General features: G+C 36.9%; 1 protein-coding gene across 22 annotated transcripts in view; it reads left to right on the forward strand.

Moving 5' to 3' along the window:
- The window catches only part of PHF21A (PHD finger protein 21A), a 285,197-nt gene that overhangs the window by 109,065 nt on the left and 158,382 nt on the right, over positions 1 to 17,750 (forward strand). For 17 of the 22 annotated variants that reach the window (XM_064576561.1, XM_064576566.1, XM_054511961.2 and 14 more), the window contains one exon: positions 13,087 to 13,127. The gene's annotated coding sequence lies outside the window, so the exon portion shown is untranslated. Of the gene's footprint in view, positions 1 to 13,086; positions 13,128 to 14,488; positions 14,601 to 17,750 lie in introns of all 22 variants that reach the window. The other 5 variants (XM_054511958.2, XM_054511960.2, XM_064576560.1 and 2 more) reach the window with 1 other exon arrangement.

Below are 17,750 nucleotides of genomic sequence, written 5' to 3' on the forward strand. Positions count from 1 at the left end.
GTTCTTGACACATAGTACGTTCTAAATAAATGGTAACTATCGTTAGGTATTACTTAACCTTAATTCTCAAGTCCTTTCTTCTCTCCTCAAGGCTTGGGACAAATGCTGTGTAGTGGGAAAAGAGCCTGAGCTTTGTGGTCTGACCCCTGGGTTGGAATCTCTGTACAACCACTTAAAGTTGAGTGTGTGACCTTGGGCTAATTATTTAAGCTCCCTTCAACAAAGATGTCTCTCATACATGCTGTACACCAAGCCCTGTGCTGTTCATTTGGACGTCAGTTTCTTCATCTGTGATGTAGGGTTGGTAACACCAACCTTCTGGGATTGGCGTGAAGATAAAATGAGGAACTCTTAAGACACTTGATAAGCAATAACTGCTGTTATCATTGTTAATGGTTACAGTCCCACTAAAAGTTTATGGGGAAAGAGTAAATATGGAACAGCTTAGTTTGGAAAGGAGGGTTTTTTCCTGAAATGTCATGGTGAGAAAAGGTACGGGTGGGAAGAGTGTATCTAATGAGTCCTTGTTTGTGAAAGCTCTGGGAGAAATAGAAAATATGTGGGAATATGTCAGTTTTAAGAGACTTTAAAAAAATATTATAGGGCACTTTTTAAAAACTCATAGTGATATATATAAACCTTTTTCTTGTCCCAGCATAGTGGTGTGGTTTACAGTAGGTCACATAGCATGGAGTCAGGAGTAGACTAGGCCTTATAACTGAAAAGTCTAAAATCCTAATCAGCTGGTCAGTCCCTTAGGTCAGCTGCTCGGGACAAAGTGTGTGCTTAACCCCTGAGAACACGTGTTATGCTTGAGTGGAATAACTAGTGGAAATAATTGTAGAGGCACACAAATGCTTTCTAGTAACGATGGACATCATTTATTTGCCTTCTGATTTTGGGCATTTTGCCTCTCTGAAATTTCCTCTCATCTGGTGCCTGGTCTTTTCTTATGGCAATTGTTATTTTCTTTCTATATTTAATTGTCGTATGCTACCTGTATTGAGCCTAGAAACTGGGCCTGAGAACAAGTTGGTTATGAGAAAAGCCACTCTTAAAGTTTCCGCCTTACAATGATCTCAGACTTAAAATATTTTTTGGTAAAGGATTTGAGTTTTTAATATGTCCGTTAGTGTGTGTGTGTGTGTGTGTGTGTGTGTGTGTGTGTAGGTATCTATCTGGTAAGTGAAATCCGTAATTGAGGGAGGGGTAATGATCATTAAGTGTGAAGTAGAATTAATTTTATTCACTACCAATTTGGATCTGAAACTTCTTTGATCTGTATAGTTTTTTCCCTAGGATTCAGCAAATACATTTGCAATAGCTTACCACAACACCCTGAATATGGCATGTGTTACCACTGATGAGCATTTGAGTTAAAGTCGAATAATAGCTTCCATTAACTTTTTGTTCTTACTTACCCAACTGTACCAGTTAATAAAGGCCTAGGAGGTGGATAGGAGCATTTACTAGATTTTATTTTGCCTGTGTTCCTAAAACAACTGTTTCTGCTTTCTGAGCAGAAATTCCAGCAAGTTTGTTTTGATAATGTGCTTGTACTTTATCTCAACAATTATTTTAAAAATTGAACAGTTTTATAGCAGGCTGTGTAGTTTTCTTTTCTTTTTTTTTTTTTAAGTAGGCTCTGCGTGGGGCTTGAACTCAAAACCCTGAGATCAAGACCTGAGCTGAGACCAAGAGTCAGATGCTTAACTGACTGAGCCACCCAGGAGCCCCAGTATAGTTTTCTTTCAATTAAAAAAGTTGTAATGTTACTTTACAATTGCTAGAGTGAGCAGTAAGTGAAGCTTTGTAGTTTTAGAATTAGCATAGTGTATGCACAGTATTAAGTATTCTTTATGTAGGGCTTACAAAACAGTTGCTTCTCTTGGGTGAATGGAATTATAGGAAGTTTAGAAGTGTATTTCATTTCAATAAATACAGGAGTTAGAAATAGACCCTATGAGGTCTTTTGAGTTGTTTTAAAGAATTGTACAATTTTGGGCGCCTGGGTGGCTCAATTGGTTGAGTGACTGCCTTCGGCTCAGGTCATGATCCTGGAGTCCCGGGCTCCTTGCTCAGCAGGGGGTCTGCTTCTCCCTCTGACCCTCCCCCCTCTCATGTGCTCTCTCTCTCTCATTCTCTCTCTCAAATAAATAAAATCTTTAAAAAAAAAATTGTACAATTTTTTTTTTAAAGATTTTATTTATTTGACAGAGAGCGACACAGCGAGAGAGGGAACACAAGCAGGGGGAGTGGGAGAGGGAGAAGCAGGCTTCCCGCGGAGCAGGGAGCCTGATGCGGGGCTCGATCCCAGGACCCTGGGATCATGTCCTGAGCCGAAGGCAGACGCGTAACGACTGAGCCACCCAGGCGCCCCTAGAATTGTACAATTTTGAAAATCAGTCTGTCTCTGACCAATTTGTAAAAGTTGGGCCATTCATGTCAGGGCTGAACTCCTACTAGACTTATGCGGGAACCTGTCTGGTTCAGTGGTACATTAGCTGCTTCACAGAGAGATGTACATCGATTGCACATACTCCCTCCATTGCCTTTTCTCTCCCTTCTCCTTTACTGTCTCTTTGCCATCTCTTCTCTGTATACGCTGTCCCATCCGCTGTGCATCACTCTCTCCAAAGCCACCACCAGTTTATTCTCTCTCCAAAACAAAACAAAACACCATTGTAATGATTAGTTTTTAAACAGAGCTGTTATCAAGACCTTAAGGCTTTAACAGTTTGTGGACCTCCTTGTTTTGGGCCCTTAGCCAGGAGTTGGATAATAGATAGCTCAAAATCACTTGCGAAGTAACTGAGTTATTTGTGAAACATTTTATATCTGGACTAAGGAAGAGAATAGAAAAAGACCTTTTTACCTCAGAAGTTGCTATATTTTCTGGTAGGGGGTGAGGTGGGGGCATAGTGGGGAAAGGGGAGCTTTGTTCCTTAAACTAAGATAAGGAAACTAGGAAGCAAGCATTAATTGATTAGATGGTTCTCTGTACTCCTGTGGACCTAATTGGAAAAGGAGTTGGAAATTGTGGTGTTGCCGATTCTAAAAGTATTCTGATTTAGTAATAGAGAGGACTAGTAGAATTTCTTACTTTAGTTTGTAAAATGCAAAATACAGCTATAATGCCTTGTTTTTAGGCATTGATTGCATTTCATTAATTGGTAATTGCAAAATAGCAGATCTTTTCCTTTCCAGATTTCTCCTGGTGGTTTTAAACTGTTAACTGAATTGTTTTGGTAAGAAAAGTAAAACCTGGAAATGAGTTGTGGTTAAATGTTAAGTTAATGGCCGTATTGGATCTAAATTCAGGAGCTTCTAAGATCTATACAAGGTGTTTCATTTATTATATAATTATACATACTGAAAAACTTATTTGACACAAGAATTTTAACTTTATAGGACTTTTAAAAACTTCTTTGTATGGAAATTTAAAAACATATGCAAAAGCAGAGCGAATAATATTAGCAAACACCACATTATTCTTAACCCAACTTCCAAGTTATCATTTTGCCAATGTTTACAGTGTGTGAAACATACAAGGAAAGTACTTTTATGTTTTTAAAACATGCAGTACAAATAGATCTGTTGATATACTCAAAGAAAAAAATGTGTGTGAGAATGTTAACTCTTTTCATACATTGTAAATTTAGTACTGATAATCATCCTTTAGGATAATACTGCTTTCATTTGTCTTTTAACTTATTGAAGGTGTCTGAATCACTACTAACTTAATGGAGAACCACGTCTGCTGGAAAGATTTTAGTTTTCTTACCCCTTCTATCTTTAGAAACTTACTGATTATTAGTTTTTGAATTTACTATCCTTCTTAGTTGCATTTTATGTACACTTGCCTATCGGCAACTTTTGTATGAGCCACCAGTAATGGTCTTTTCTAGAGGATGTGGGGCAACTTAAAATTGGAAATTCTTAAATCTTATTCAGCATTTTGTCCTTTGAATGTTCTATTTCACCTATGTGTAAATACCAATTGACTAAGGAATACATGTTATAACTTGTAAAATAGTTTGTTGAAGAGGGAGTTTTGACTATCTGCTATCCCTGGACGTGATAGCGGTGATTAGGAACTTAAGTTATTTGCTCCCTTGTTCACTCCTCTTTGGAGGAGTAGTAAGTCATGTATATGCCTGCAGTTGTGGGGCCTGTTCATTACTAGTCACAAGGTGATGGTAGACTTATTTCTGAATTTCCTTGCTTTTATTAGTTTAAATTAGACCCATAAGGATAATTATTCCACCCCAATGCATGAGGAAGCATAGTCGTTGGGTGCTGTGCATCTAAACCCCCATGAAATGCATTGAAAAGGTATCTTTAATGTTACGATGCTGTTTGGCATATTTAGTTTAGTGCAAGGAGTGTACTTATTTAACAGGACCGCTAATAAGCTTCCCCTACACCAAAGACATATTTTTAAAAATTATACTTAAGATGACTTTGTAGTATTCCCCAGTAGAGTTCATCTAGAGCAGCAAAATCTTTCTAAAATAAAACTTATTCCTTTAACCGGTATTCATTTAAGTGGGTTTCTCTGTACTTGGTTTCCATGGAAATAGCGAATAGCTAACGTTATTTATAAGGTGGAAGTAAAATAGGGTGCCTAATGGGACCCCATGCTGCTCTGATGAAGAGACTTAGGAAAAAAATCCATGCTCATGGGATTTTTTTTTAACAAGGTTAATGGAAGCCCTGATTTCAGTCTTCTGTAACAGAACATATTTTTGGTTTTAAAGGCTAGCATTAATATCAAGCAAACTTCTTCTTTTTTTTTTTTTTTGGTGTATATTGCTTTCACTTTCAACTTTTAGGACCACTTACTTATCAGCATGATTGAGGCTTTATGCTTCAGACTCGTGTTTCTTTGTGGTTTTTGTTTCAAAAGTTAAAATCCCCAGCATATATTGTAGCTTTTTCAATTTCTCATTGACATTTCAAAGTACAGACACAAAGCTAAATGTTCATTAATGATAGCAGCAACGATAAAGAATCAATATGTTGGACTACATAGTTTTGTGTTTTGTTTTTACTGTGAATGTTACGGAACCATGTTTAGTTTTCAGGCCTTAAGTCAGGGTTCTTTTTTATTTGTGTTGTGGAGCTAAACCAGTGTAGAAAGAAAAGATTCTAATTTTCTCTTGGGATTTAGAAATGGGGGAAATCTTAATTTCTCTTTCTTTTTTTTTTAAAAAAAAGGGTTGTTGCCAAAGCATTTTTAATTGAGATAAATGTTAATTCTTTTAGTCTTTGAATGTGGATTTGGAGTTAAACCTTGGCTTTTTCCTCATTTCTTCGGTAAGGCCTACTCTTAGTTTTCTAGGCCTACCGCGAAGCCTTGCATTTCTTAAACCCCTTCAAGTGAAAAAATATCATTCCCTTTGTGTTTGTGTTTGTGATTGGTGTGTGTGTGTGTCACTAATTTTTCTATAGCCTGAAAGGCACCTGCTCATTTTCCAGCCTGGTGAGTACCGCAGTGCTATATTGAGAAGTGAGGCAGTATGGAACACAATAAGGTGCTGTAATTTTTATTTAGTAAGTTTTGGTCGTCCTTGGCAGCTTGTGATTGTTATCCGTTTGTCTGGAAGTACTCTGTGATTATTCCTGGCTATCAATACAGCAGGAGTTTTCTTCTGTGATTTAAAAGCAAGGGTTGTAGTGTACTTACGGCTCCATCAGGGGAGGAGTTTTTGTTTTGTTTTGTGTGTATGTGTTTCTTTGGACAGGCTCCTGGCTATACTTGGGTTTATCGTGCTCTAATTTTTAAAAATTTGATTGACTTAATCTTGTTGAATTTTTGTGTCAGGTATTTTATCTCCAGCAATTCACTATTCTGTGCATATTGGTTGGTGCTATTTTCTAAAATTTCCTCAGTGTGTCAGTTGTTTTAATTTAGCTGTTTCTTGTATGTTTTTAAAATCAGGTGTTTACCAGTGACCTGCCTTAGTGACTTTTATTTGAATTATCTTTGTGCTTTAGAGACATAGGAATTCGGGTCTATTATCCCATTTCTGAGAGAACAGTCCCAGTAGTTGCAGTTAGTGCAGTAGAAAGGGTTTTGGCAGATACAGTGCTGGGCATTGATCCTCCTCCTTGGTGCTTATGGTTTACACCCAGAACTCCCATTAGAGTTAATAGGAGACACTTGCTTAAATCCCTATACACCAGGATAAACCCAAACTCTTTTGTAATGCCTTATAGATACCTGAGTTGTTTTTTTGTTGTCGATGGCAAGAGTTTTGGTCCTGAGGTTAGCTGATTATTAGGATAAGAGTTTGAGTTATCTTGGGATATGGGGTGATTTACTAAGTCTGATCTGTAATTAAGAAGTTTATGTTATGATTAGACTCAGAAAACTTTTATAGCTTTGTGAGCTGTGGAAGCTTGTGAATAAGGATTTTTGTACTTTATAGCATGATGAAGCAAGATTTTTTCTTTCCGTTTATTTCTCCTAATACTTCTCAACTATAAAATAGATGATTTTATAAGTTTTTATACATATTGCAAGAGGACTTGGTAAAAATTATTTTTTTATTTGTAAGCCTTCCCTCAGTTACTCTCTGGCCTCTTACGTCTTTTGTCAGCTAATGTTGCTCACATTTTCAAACATAATGTGCACTATCTTAGAGCTTGGACATTGCAGTCACTGGTCAAATATTAGAAAATCACTGTTTACTGTGAATTGTGGATTTTTATTACTTTCATTTATTTATGCACAGTCTAATGGAAGGATTCCTAGATTGAGAGCCGTAAATCTGGGTTTTAGGCTGGGCTTTGCCTCTTACTATCTTTGTAGCTTTTGGCTAGTCATGTAGACTTCTTGGATTGCTGTTCCCCTGTGGATGAAGGAATGGATTTGGTTCTCTCGGGTGTCCATTCTAGCCGTAGGCTATTTGAAGGCCTACTTTCCTAGGTACTGAAGGAAATGGAGGACTATAAGGCAATGATTCCTAATCCCTACCCATCAGGATCTTCTGGAGGGAGTTAAAAAAATACAGATATCTGGGCTCTAAATCAAACATCGTGATTTCAGAATTATTAAGGGTAGGGCCTGTGAATTTATGTATTTTTTTTGAAGTTTTAGAGTTACCCTGATACAGGTTTGAGAACTACTTGTGCAAGGCATTATTTCTACTCGTGTGTGGGGGTGTGTGTGTGTGTGTGTGTAGTCAGGGAGATAAGACATATAAGTTACAATGTGGGACAGTATGTGGTTAAATTTTAAGATGAATGTGAGAGATGATAAACTATCTGAGAATTCAAAGAAAGGAAGAGTTGGGAGTTGGGATAGTTAGGGAAAGTCTCCACTTATTACTGAATCTTTATCTGGACCTGAATGACTGGCCAAGATTTGGCTAGGTGGAGAGACAGTAAAAAGGGTATTGTTAGCATAAGAAAGAACATGCCCACAGTAAGTTTGGGGAGAGGAACAATTCTGAGGACAATTGTAATCTTTATTTTAGTATTCTCCTCTTGCAACTGCTGTAGATTTCCTAAACATTTTGAGGGAGTGAACCATGAAGATATTTTATGGCAGAGAGTGTTCCAGTCAGAGGGAAAAGCAAATAGAAGAGCCCTGAGAAGGGAACTTGTTTTGAGTTTTTGAAGTACAAAAAAGAGGTCAGTATGGCTGGAACAGATTAAGCAATGGGGAGAGGAGGAGATGAGGTCTGAGAGTAGCAGAGGCCCAAATCACTTAGAGTCTCGTGGGCCATTTCAAAGGACTTCAGCTTTTTTTCTGAGTGTGATGGGAAACCATTGGAGGATTTTGAATAGAGGAGTAACTGGATCTGTCTTGGATTTTGAAGAGGTACTCTGGCTGCTGAGAGAATAGACTGTAGCAAGACAAAGATGGAAAGGAGGGAGGGCAGTTAGGAGGCTATTGTGATAATCTAAGTGAAAGATATGGTGGTGGCTTGGATCAAGGAGGTTGTAGTGGAGTTGACACAAGTGGTCCAAGTCTGTGTATTTTGAAGGCAGATGCAAGGTGGTTGGCTATTAGATTGGATATAGGGTGTGGAAAAAAGAGAAGAGGAGTCAAGCATGACTTTAAGATTTTGGCCTGAAGGGATGGAGTTGCCACTTACTGAAGTGGGGATGACTCTGAAGAGGAGGTTGGGGGATAGGTAGTCAAGAGTTTACTTTTGAACTCGTTGAGCTTGAGAAACCTATTTGACAAGTATTGAGTGGGCAGTTGGGTATATGACTTTGGAATTCAGGGGAAAGGTCTGAGCTGGAGATAAAAATTTGGGTCACCAGTGTACAGATCATTTTATAGCCATGAGAGTGGGTGAGATTACCTAACGGGAAGAGTGCCAGGAACTGAGCCCTGGGGCAGTTCGACATTTTGAGGTCTTGAGAGATGAGAAGAAACCAGCATAAGAAATCCAGAACAGTGGCCAGAGAGATTAGGAGGAAAATCAAGATTGGGTGGTGTCCTGGGAGTCAGGAGAGAAAGGGTTTCAAGAAGGAAGAAATGACCCACTGGGTCAAATACTACTGATCAAACATGGAAGTGAGGGCTGAGATTTTTCTATTGGCTTTAGCAACAGGGAGGTCATTGGTGATCTTGAGAATAGAAGGAGGCCAAAGCCCTAATGGAGTGAGTCCAGTAGAGGATGGGGAGAAGGAACTAGGGACAGAGATATGGTTAACTCTTTGAGGGAGTTTTCTTTTAAACGGGAGCATAGACATGGGACAGTAACTAGAGAAGGATATGGAGTCAAGGGAGGCTTTTTTTTTTTTTTTTTTTAAGATGGAAGAAACGGGGCTCCTGGCTGGCTCCAGTTGATGGAGCGTGCAACTCTTGATCTTGGGGTTGTGAGTTTGAGCCTCATGTTGGGTGTAGTGAAATAAAATCTTTAAAAAAAAAGATGGAAGAAACAAAATGATGCAGTAATGAGGGGAAAATTGATGCTTCTTGAAACTGAGGGGAGAAGTGCTAGAGGGATGTCCATGAGAGGGTAAGACTAAGAGGAATGGGGTACACAGGGATGATTATGATATTGGGACCTAAAGGACTAAATCTCATTAAGTAGGATTCTGCTTTTTCTTCTGAGCACTTGTTTGCATTTAAATGTATTTCAAACTTATTTATGCTTTCTGTTAGAAGTTAGGAAGGGCAGATAAAAAGCAGTAAAACTTATTGTATATAAAATTAGTGTATCAGCTTGGTGTAGTAGAAGAGAAGAGATTGAATCTTCTGCGTAAGGTGACATTTTAAAGTGTCTCTGAATGACAATTACCTGTGCTATTCTAGTCCCTTATCAAAATTTATGATTGAGCACAGACTATAAACTTAATTGTTCGAATTTGTAGTGGGATGAATTTTAGCCTAATTTAAAACATGATCTAATGTTAAACCTTTTCTCTGTAAAATTTGTTTATTATTTAATATATGTTCTTCATACAAAGGTTTTAGATATTTTACAAAAGGTACTTAAGTTGTTATTAATCACCTTTGATTTAGTGATGGAATTTTAAATTTTACAACCATATTAGAAATCTGAATGATTCATTTCTTTACCAGCTCTAATTAAAGCAGCTCCCTGTGAAGTTCTGGAGAGGTGAACCATCTTTAGTTTGCAAAAAATCATGGGAAGTTATGTTAGCAAGATAATATTCATCTCTAAAAGCAAAAATAATTTCATTTAGTCCAACTTATGTGTTCTGAGCGCATTTTTAAGAATAAATCTATATTTGAAAAATTTAAGCAAATATGGTTAAAATTTTTAACTACCTTAGCTGAGTATGAAGAGTATGTGAGAAATTAAGTGGACTTTCAGTCACCTTAAATCAAACTTGCATTTCAGACTTAAATACATTTTACATATAGGTAGTGTTAAAGTACACATTTATGTATAGATCTTTCTTGCTCACTCGCTCTTACTAAATTATAGAAATAAAATCTTTTTTAAATCAGTTTTCAAATGGTAGTCAATTAGAAGAAACACTAGTAGTTGTGATGCACAGTGTTTAAAAATCACTAGTCTAAAAATAATTGACTCTTTTTTAGTATCTGAACTTCTTTGCAAAGAGGTGTGGGTCTCCTCTTCCCAGAATTCTTATATATACAGAACTTAGCATATAGTATCGTAGGGTTGGCAAACCCCTCTAAAGCCCATTCATGAGGATCCCTTAGGCATGAAGGATCTCAAGTTTTAAGACCTGCCCTATATAGCTTACGTATAATAATTTTTCTTTAAAATTTTATATGGAGACTTTTCCAAAAATATTTTGCCAGTATTTACTGTTTCTTAGAAGTGTTACTGCTGCACCTGGTTAAGAGGCGGTGAGGTCTCGTGGAAAGGCCAGCCCAGTCAAAGGAATCTCAGGGTCTGTAAGCTTTTCTCCAGCTTTACAACCAATTGGTGTGTGACTTTTGGGGAAGTCATTTAACCTCTCAGCCTTTCATTTCCTATGTGATATCTACAGTCCCTGTAAGCAGTTCTATGACTAGTTTTATGATTTCATGGTTTCACGATATCATGGTAAAATTCTTTATCAATTTGGGATTAACTCTGCTATTGATTTTTGGAGAAAATGCCCTAGAGATAAGATGTTCATCCATTGTGTCTTTTTACTGAATTATGACTTTTCAGAAGAATTCATGTGACTCTACTTTCTCAAATGCCATATAAGTAAAAGTAAAAATCCCAATTCTATCCTGATCACTTTGAGTTTCAACATATTTCATATGTTCTGGTTATAAACCATTGTTATTCTATGTGTTGGAATTATCATCTCCAATTCTGTGCCTTGTTTTTTCATTCTCTGAATGGTGTTTTTTTGATGAACAGAAGTTCTTGATTTAGTACAATATATCAGTCTTTTCCTTTTCATTATATTTTAAAATGGCAATATCTTCTTCTCTTATCTACTTGTTTTTATCCAAAGTCATTCATTTAACAAATAATGCTGTGGGGGATTGATGCATAAGAAATTATCACCAGCATGAGAAAGCTAACAAGAAATATCTCATAGGGAAAATAAGTCATCAACAAAGTTAAGGGTCCACTTAGTCAATTCATTCATTTAACAGATATTTACTGAACATTTACTATGTGCCTGAATGGTACAGAATCCTGTAGGTACTATCTGTAATGTTAAGAATTCACTTTTTAAAAATTGAGATATTATTGACCTGTGACATTATTATTAGTTTTAGGTATACAGCATAATGATTCAATATATGTGTGTATTGCAAAATGATTACCACAATAAGTTTAGTAAACATACATCACCACACATAGTTACAATTTTTTTTTCCTTCTGAGAATCCACTTTTAAATAACCACATCATTCTACAGACCTTGGCATGATTTTTCTTTTGGTTGGAAGTCATTCTAATCTTGGTGATTAAAATAGCCATTTATATGGACTTGAGAACTTTCAGAAGTACTGCTGCTAAAGAAAAGGCAGGATAAAACAGCAAATTGAATTTCTTTTGGAAATGAATGTTAACTGCTTGAACTGGGGCCCTTTTAAATTATTTTACTGCATGTTTGGTATGACTGTACTTGATTAAATAAAAATTTATAATCTGGATGACATGAAGATTTTTTACAATATCCCTCGAAATGAGAACACTATTGAAGTAACATCAGTCAACAAACATACTATGTTTAAAACATAAGGAAGTTTTAGAGCATGGTATGTGGAGTTTAAATAATTTAATAGTAAAATATTAGAAAAATTTTAATTTTTGTTTCCTCATGTTTTTTAACTGAAAAAGAAGTTTGGAGTGAGGAAGAGTTAAAAATAAACAACATAGGGTGTCTGGCTGGCTCAGTCAGTAGAGCATGTGACTCTTGCTCTCAGGGTCATGAGTTTGAGCCCCACGTTGGGTGTAGAGATTACTTAAAATCTTTTTTTTTTTTTACATTATTTATTTATTTGACAGAGAGAGCGCCAGCTAGAGAGGGAACACAAGCAGGGGGAGTGGGAGAGGGAGAAGCAGGCCTCCCGCCTAGCAGGGAGCCCGATGCGGGGCTTGATCCCAGGACCCTGGGATCATGACCTGAGCCGAAGGCAGACACCAAACGACTGAGCCACCCAGGCGCCCCTTAGAAATAAAATCTTAAAAAACAAAACGAAACGAAACAAACCAGTATAGCCTGACTTGACTTTTTAACTTAGAAGTCAACTTAATGGAGTTTAGTTGATCTTAAAAAATGTAATTAATAAAAGCATCATTGAGCATTAGATTGAGATCCCAAAACCTTAATTTTCTTTCTGGCTCTATCACTGATTAAATATGTGGCAGAGAGAAAGGCATGTTTGTTTACGTAGCTTACAGTCTTAATTGGTGAGACTTGAAGAATGTGAATGAAAAGTTTAATTGACATTAGGATGATACAGGGGCGCCTGGGTGGCTCAGTAGGTTAAGCGGCTGCCTTCGGTTCAGGTCATGATCCCAGGGTCCTGGGATGGAGTCCCACATCGGGCTCCCTGCTCAGCGGGGAGCCTGCTTCTCCCTCTGCCTGCCGCTCTCCCTGCTTGTGCTCTGTCTCTCTCTGACAAATAAATAAAATTAAAAAAAAAAAAAAGAAATTATGATGATACAAATAAAATGCTGTTAATTTTAAAGCCTTGTATCAGACAAGTCCATTTCAAGATTAATTGAAAAAAGACCTTTTAAAGACCAAACTAAAGGTCAGTGATGTAACCTTAATTTGTTAGTATAAAGCAATGAACAGTGAAGCCCATTTGTTGGGGATGAGCCTGTATTTGTGTGTTATTTAGATGAGGTACATTTTATTTTTGTGTGTCTCTTAGGAAAGGGAGACTGCCAACTACTTACTTTTCCTTGTCTTGGAAAAATTGTGGAAAAGTGAAAAATGGAAAATTAGAGATTTAACTGCCTTTGGATTTTTTTCCTTGCTGTGAAAACTACATCTTTTCCCATTTTTGGAGTAGGGTGGGGTGGTGGTTAAAAGCTTTGGAGATTTTTGTGTGTTTTGTTTTTTCTTCTTAAAGTCAGAAATCTGTAAGTCTTCAGCTTTAATGACATGTCATAAATCTGTGTTTGTAGTCTAATTGCATTTTCCCCTTCTTCTGCTGTAGGGAGCAAGAGAGCTGAAGGAGAGCCCGTTTCCCCAAAATTGGTAAGTACTTTCACGAGGCAGGTATAGTGTGCCTGATGCTAGTTGGGTAATAATTCAGATGTTCAGTGATTTTTTTTTTTTTTTCAAAAAAGCTCTTTCCCAGAAATGAGGCTTTACTGTTTGCACTGAGTGAAAGTGAATTTTTGTCTAATTTCACGTAGCTGTATCTCAAATGCGTTTGTGTTTCTAATAATACTGCTGGGCTTGCATGTTCCTACATTCGATAACCTGTTAAAATGTAAAGGTCCCCTTTGCCAAAAATGTTCTTAATGCAGTGGTTAGAGCTGAAAATTCTAAAGTCAGGAATTTCAAAAGTTCAGGTTCCTATTGTGTTTTGTATTACTTAATATGCTGTTAAATTTGATGGCCTTAGTGTATGTGCAAAATGGCTAGGTTAATGTAACTATGGGAACCTTGACTTTGAAATTTGGGAATCTTAAGCATTTATATCCTTAAATTTACTGCTGGATTGGCTTCATGTCTGATACTACATTTTTAGTGTGTGTTGTTTGTATAATTCTAAAAGAGGAAAAAATAAGAGAGAGAGTGAAATGTAGCAGTGTGGGGGCATATAGGCAACATATTTTTTTCCTAATATCTACTTTAGTATCTACACTAACAGCTTATAAATCGTCACACTTTAATCATTTTTTTGAATGTCTAATTCAAGATTGCAGATTGCATAGGGCAGTCTAGTGACTAAGGATCAAACAAATATTAACCTTATTTGGAGAGCATGTATTATGATAAAAAATTAAACCAGAGAGCTGGAATAGGATCGTTCCCTAATACGAGGCTACTTCTTATTGTTTTTGTTTTTTAAATTCTCTCTCTCAAATTTTAATTAATGTAGTGGCTGGAGTAGATATTTGGTGAAGGCTTCTTTTTGATAATTCACTGTCCTTGAGGTGTCTCTCTTATCTTTTAGGGATTGGGCTTTGAACATGAAAGGGGGAGGCATTTGAACCAGTTAACCTTGCATTTTACTACCTTTTTATTTTACTTGCCTTTCTTTCATGGAGCCTTTTTAAATAAATAATCAAAACCCTATAGCCCTTTTCTTTGAGATGTGATAGAATCACAGAATCTTAGAGAAGGGACCTTAAGGGCTTTCTCTTCCAGCCTTTTACCAGTGTGGAAATTTCTTCTCCTATATCCCTGACAGATTGTTATTCGGGTACATATTGAATACTACATTTAAAAAAATGTAGCTCATTATTTTCTGTAATATATTCTGAGGAATTCTAGTTCCACAGAAATGAGTAAATATTATTGAGGTGGGGTGGGGGTGGGAAAAATGTTCTGTGGTCAAATAATTTGGGAAATGCTGCGTTAAAGTTAAACAGGTTTCTTTACTGCAGGACTTCTCAGAACCTTTAATATGCTAATGTGCATTGTGAATCTCCAAGAGGGGGATATGATATGCAGCATTCTTGAATACTTCTAATGACAGGGAGCCCACTACCTCATAAGGTAACCCATTCCTTTTTTGTACAGCTCTAATCCTTAGCTCTTCCTTAAATTGATCTAAAATCTATCCTCCCATAACTTCCACTTTTATTAAGTACTTATTGGTTATGCGAAGACCACCACACCCTCTTGTGTTACCCTTTGTGTAGTAAAGATTTATATGATTCTGGCCAGGCTTATCTAGACAATTTTTTGTCATTAAATAGCATTCTAGTAAATGTGGCAATCAACTCTAAAATCTCTGCCTCATTGTCACTGTGCTCTTATACACTACTCTCCAGACTCCTTCATTCTGAATTTCTGTGAGTTTTTAAATTTACTTGCAATGTTCTTGTTGGGTATAGTTGGGCTGATTTTAGTAGATGTGCTTGATTTCTGTAAAGAAAGGTAGGAAATAGAAGAATGTGTGTGTTAGCTAGGCGCGGGCCCAGGGAGCTGAGGTAGAAGCTGCGTATCAGAATGAACATTGGTGGTAGAGAGAGAGATGCAAGACAATGCAGCAGACCATGACAAAGAGAATGCTGTCACAAAACCCTGACTGACACTGTGTTGCGATGGTATGACCTGTATAGGTATTCCTTTTCTTTTTCTAAATAAGGATCTGGCCCGTTCCCCAAAAACCAAAACAGAGAGGAGAGATACATATTTTTTATTCAGACACATTCAGACATTATCATAAATGTAATTGTGTTATGCGTATGTATAAATCTAATCTAATGGTTAGGAAACATCAGTCTCACTAGCTAAGGTGATTTTTGTCAACAGCTATTAACACCAAGACTTGAGCATAGTAACCTTGCCAGTGTTGGAAGGTAGCCTCTGAAATCAGGATTGCCAAATTCTTTGTGCAGTAGCATTTTCTGTTGACATGTGGAGTGTCACCAAAGAAATACCTCCATGAAAATAAGAAAAATACTATATTTTTATGTCATTTTTATTCATGTTATGAAATATTAGTTTTCAATAAGTGCTACTAAAGAGCTTTATTATTAGTATCTGTGATCCTATTAGCTGTATTTATTAGTATCTGTGATCATTTTTAGCACTGTTAGTTAAAAGTTAAAGATATTATTATATCTCCTAGCATTTCTGTATAAATTGAAACGTGATATTTTAGTATTTGACACATGACAAGTAAGGACACATAGATCTGTCAAGACTTTCTACTTTTTTTTTTTAATTTAATTTTAAATAATCTCTGTACCCAATGTGGGGGCTCGAACTTACATCCCCAAGATCAAGAATTGCACGCTCCACAGACTAAGCCAGCCAGGCACCCCTCTACTTCTTTTTTTAAAAAATTAAACCTACTCTAAACAGTGTTCTGTGTAATATATAGATCAAAAGTGGAGTCTTGGGGCACCTGGCTGGCTCAGTCAATAGAGCATGAGACTTGATCTCGGGTCATGAGTTCGAGCCCCACGTTTGATGTGGAGTTTACTTAATTAAAAACAAAAACAACTGGAGTCTTACACCAAGTAAGTATTTGGTATAGAGAACACTGAGCAATAAATAAAAATCTTAAAATAAATAAATAAAAATAAAAAAGGGGTGCCTGGGTGGCTCAGTTGGTTAAGCGACTGCCTTCGGCTCAGGTCATGATCCTGGAGTCCTGGGATCAAGTCCCGCATCGGGCTCCCTGCTCAGTGGGGAGTCTGCTTCTCCCTCTGACTCTCCCCCTCTCATGCTCTCTATCACTATCTCTCTCAATAAATAAATAAAAATCTTTAAAAAAAAATAGAGAACACTGAGCTGTCCATTTTTAGGGAATTCAGTCTGGGAGGACAGTGTTTTATAGACTTATTGTTAGTTAAAGAAACTTGGTAGACAACTTGAGTTTTGATGGGAAAAAAGGTTTCTACCAATTTAGGAACAGAGCAGTGTTTCTTAGCAATAAATTCAGAGGTATGGCATTACTACATTATTAGAATCATAATGAAAGACCTAGAGGTCACATATCTCTAAGCACAACTCTACCCAGCAAAATAGTTAGAAGCCCCTTGCTTAGAGAATTTGAAAATAGGGAAGCCTACAGTCTTCTCAGTGATACACTGTGTTGAGAAGTTTATTAAAAAGTTGGTTTGTATGAATAGAAGAGTTAAGTATGTTAAGAAGAGCATAGAACTTTGTAGTTTACGGGGCGCCTGGGTGGCTCAATTGTTTAAGCGACTGCCTTCGGCTCAGGTCGTGATCCTGGAGTCCCGGGATCGAGTCCCGCATCGGGCTCCCTGCTCAGCGGGGAGTCTGCCTCTCCCTCTGACTCTCCCCCTCTCATGCTCTCTCTCTATCACTATCTCTCTCAATAAATAAATAAAAATCTAAAAAAAAAAAAAGAACTTTGTAGTTTACAAAGGGCTTTTTGTGTAACTTCATCTCTTTTAAACCTCATAACAGTTTTATGAGTAGATGATACTGTTCCCATTTTTCTGATTTATAAGCAAACAAACAAATTAAAAACCCTGAGGCTGAGAGTGGCTACATAGCAAGTAAATGGAATCCGTCTTTTCTTGTTTTGGGCGGGATAGTGAGTATGCTTTACAGACATCACAGCTGTCTTTTTTTAGTGAGATTTGATTATTATTTTTGTTTTGTTGGTTTGTGGAGTTTTTATTTGTTCCTGTTTTTGGTTTTATGTTATTTGAAGGTGAGAAGCCGCTAGGTGTCCCAGTAGTTTGATATGTACGGTTCTGAAGATAACAAATGTTGGTATCTTGTGCTAGGCAATTGCCCTCTCTGATGGTAGCATTTAGAGCTGCTGGGTGGTAAAAGGCATTGTACCTCAGTAAAGTGTGTCTATTACTGCTTTGTGAGTCTGTTTATATTTACCTTGTAGCAACTGATTTGTTGTAACTTACTGGAATTGGTCAAAATATGATAAATCATCTTTTTACAAATTTAGCAAATAAAACTTTTTTTATGATGCTATAAACTGCCCCCAAATAGTCGTCTTATGACAGCTGCATAAGTTGTCTAAACCCCCAAAATATTTTTTAAAAGGATTCAACATGTGCTTGCCTTGTTTTTATAAGCTATAAATATATGTATATAATGTGCTCCTTTAGGTAGAGACCAATCTCTTACAACTGCTATCCAGAAAGAGAACTTTTTGAAGAAGTAGGATATAAAATGAATCTGATAATCCTTCATAAGTTT

Source organism: Mirounga angustirostris, unplaced genomic scaffold (assembly GCF_029215605.1).
Source record: "Mirounga angustirostris isolate CCGP_5_RB_7025 unplaced genomic scaffold, mMirAng1.0.hap1 SCAF_13, whole genome shotgun sequence".
Lineage (NCBI taxonomy): Eukaryota > Metazoa > Chordata > Mammalia > Carnivora > Phocidae > Mirounga > Mirounga angustirostris.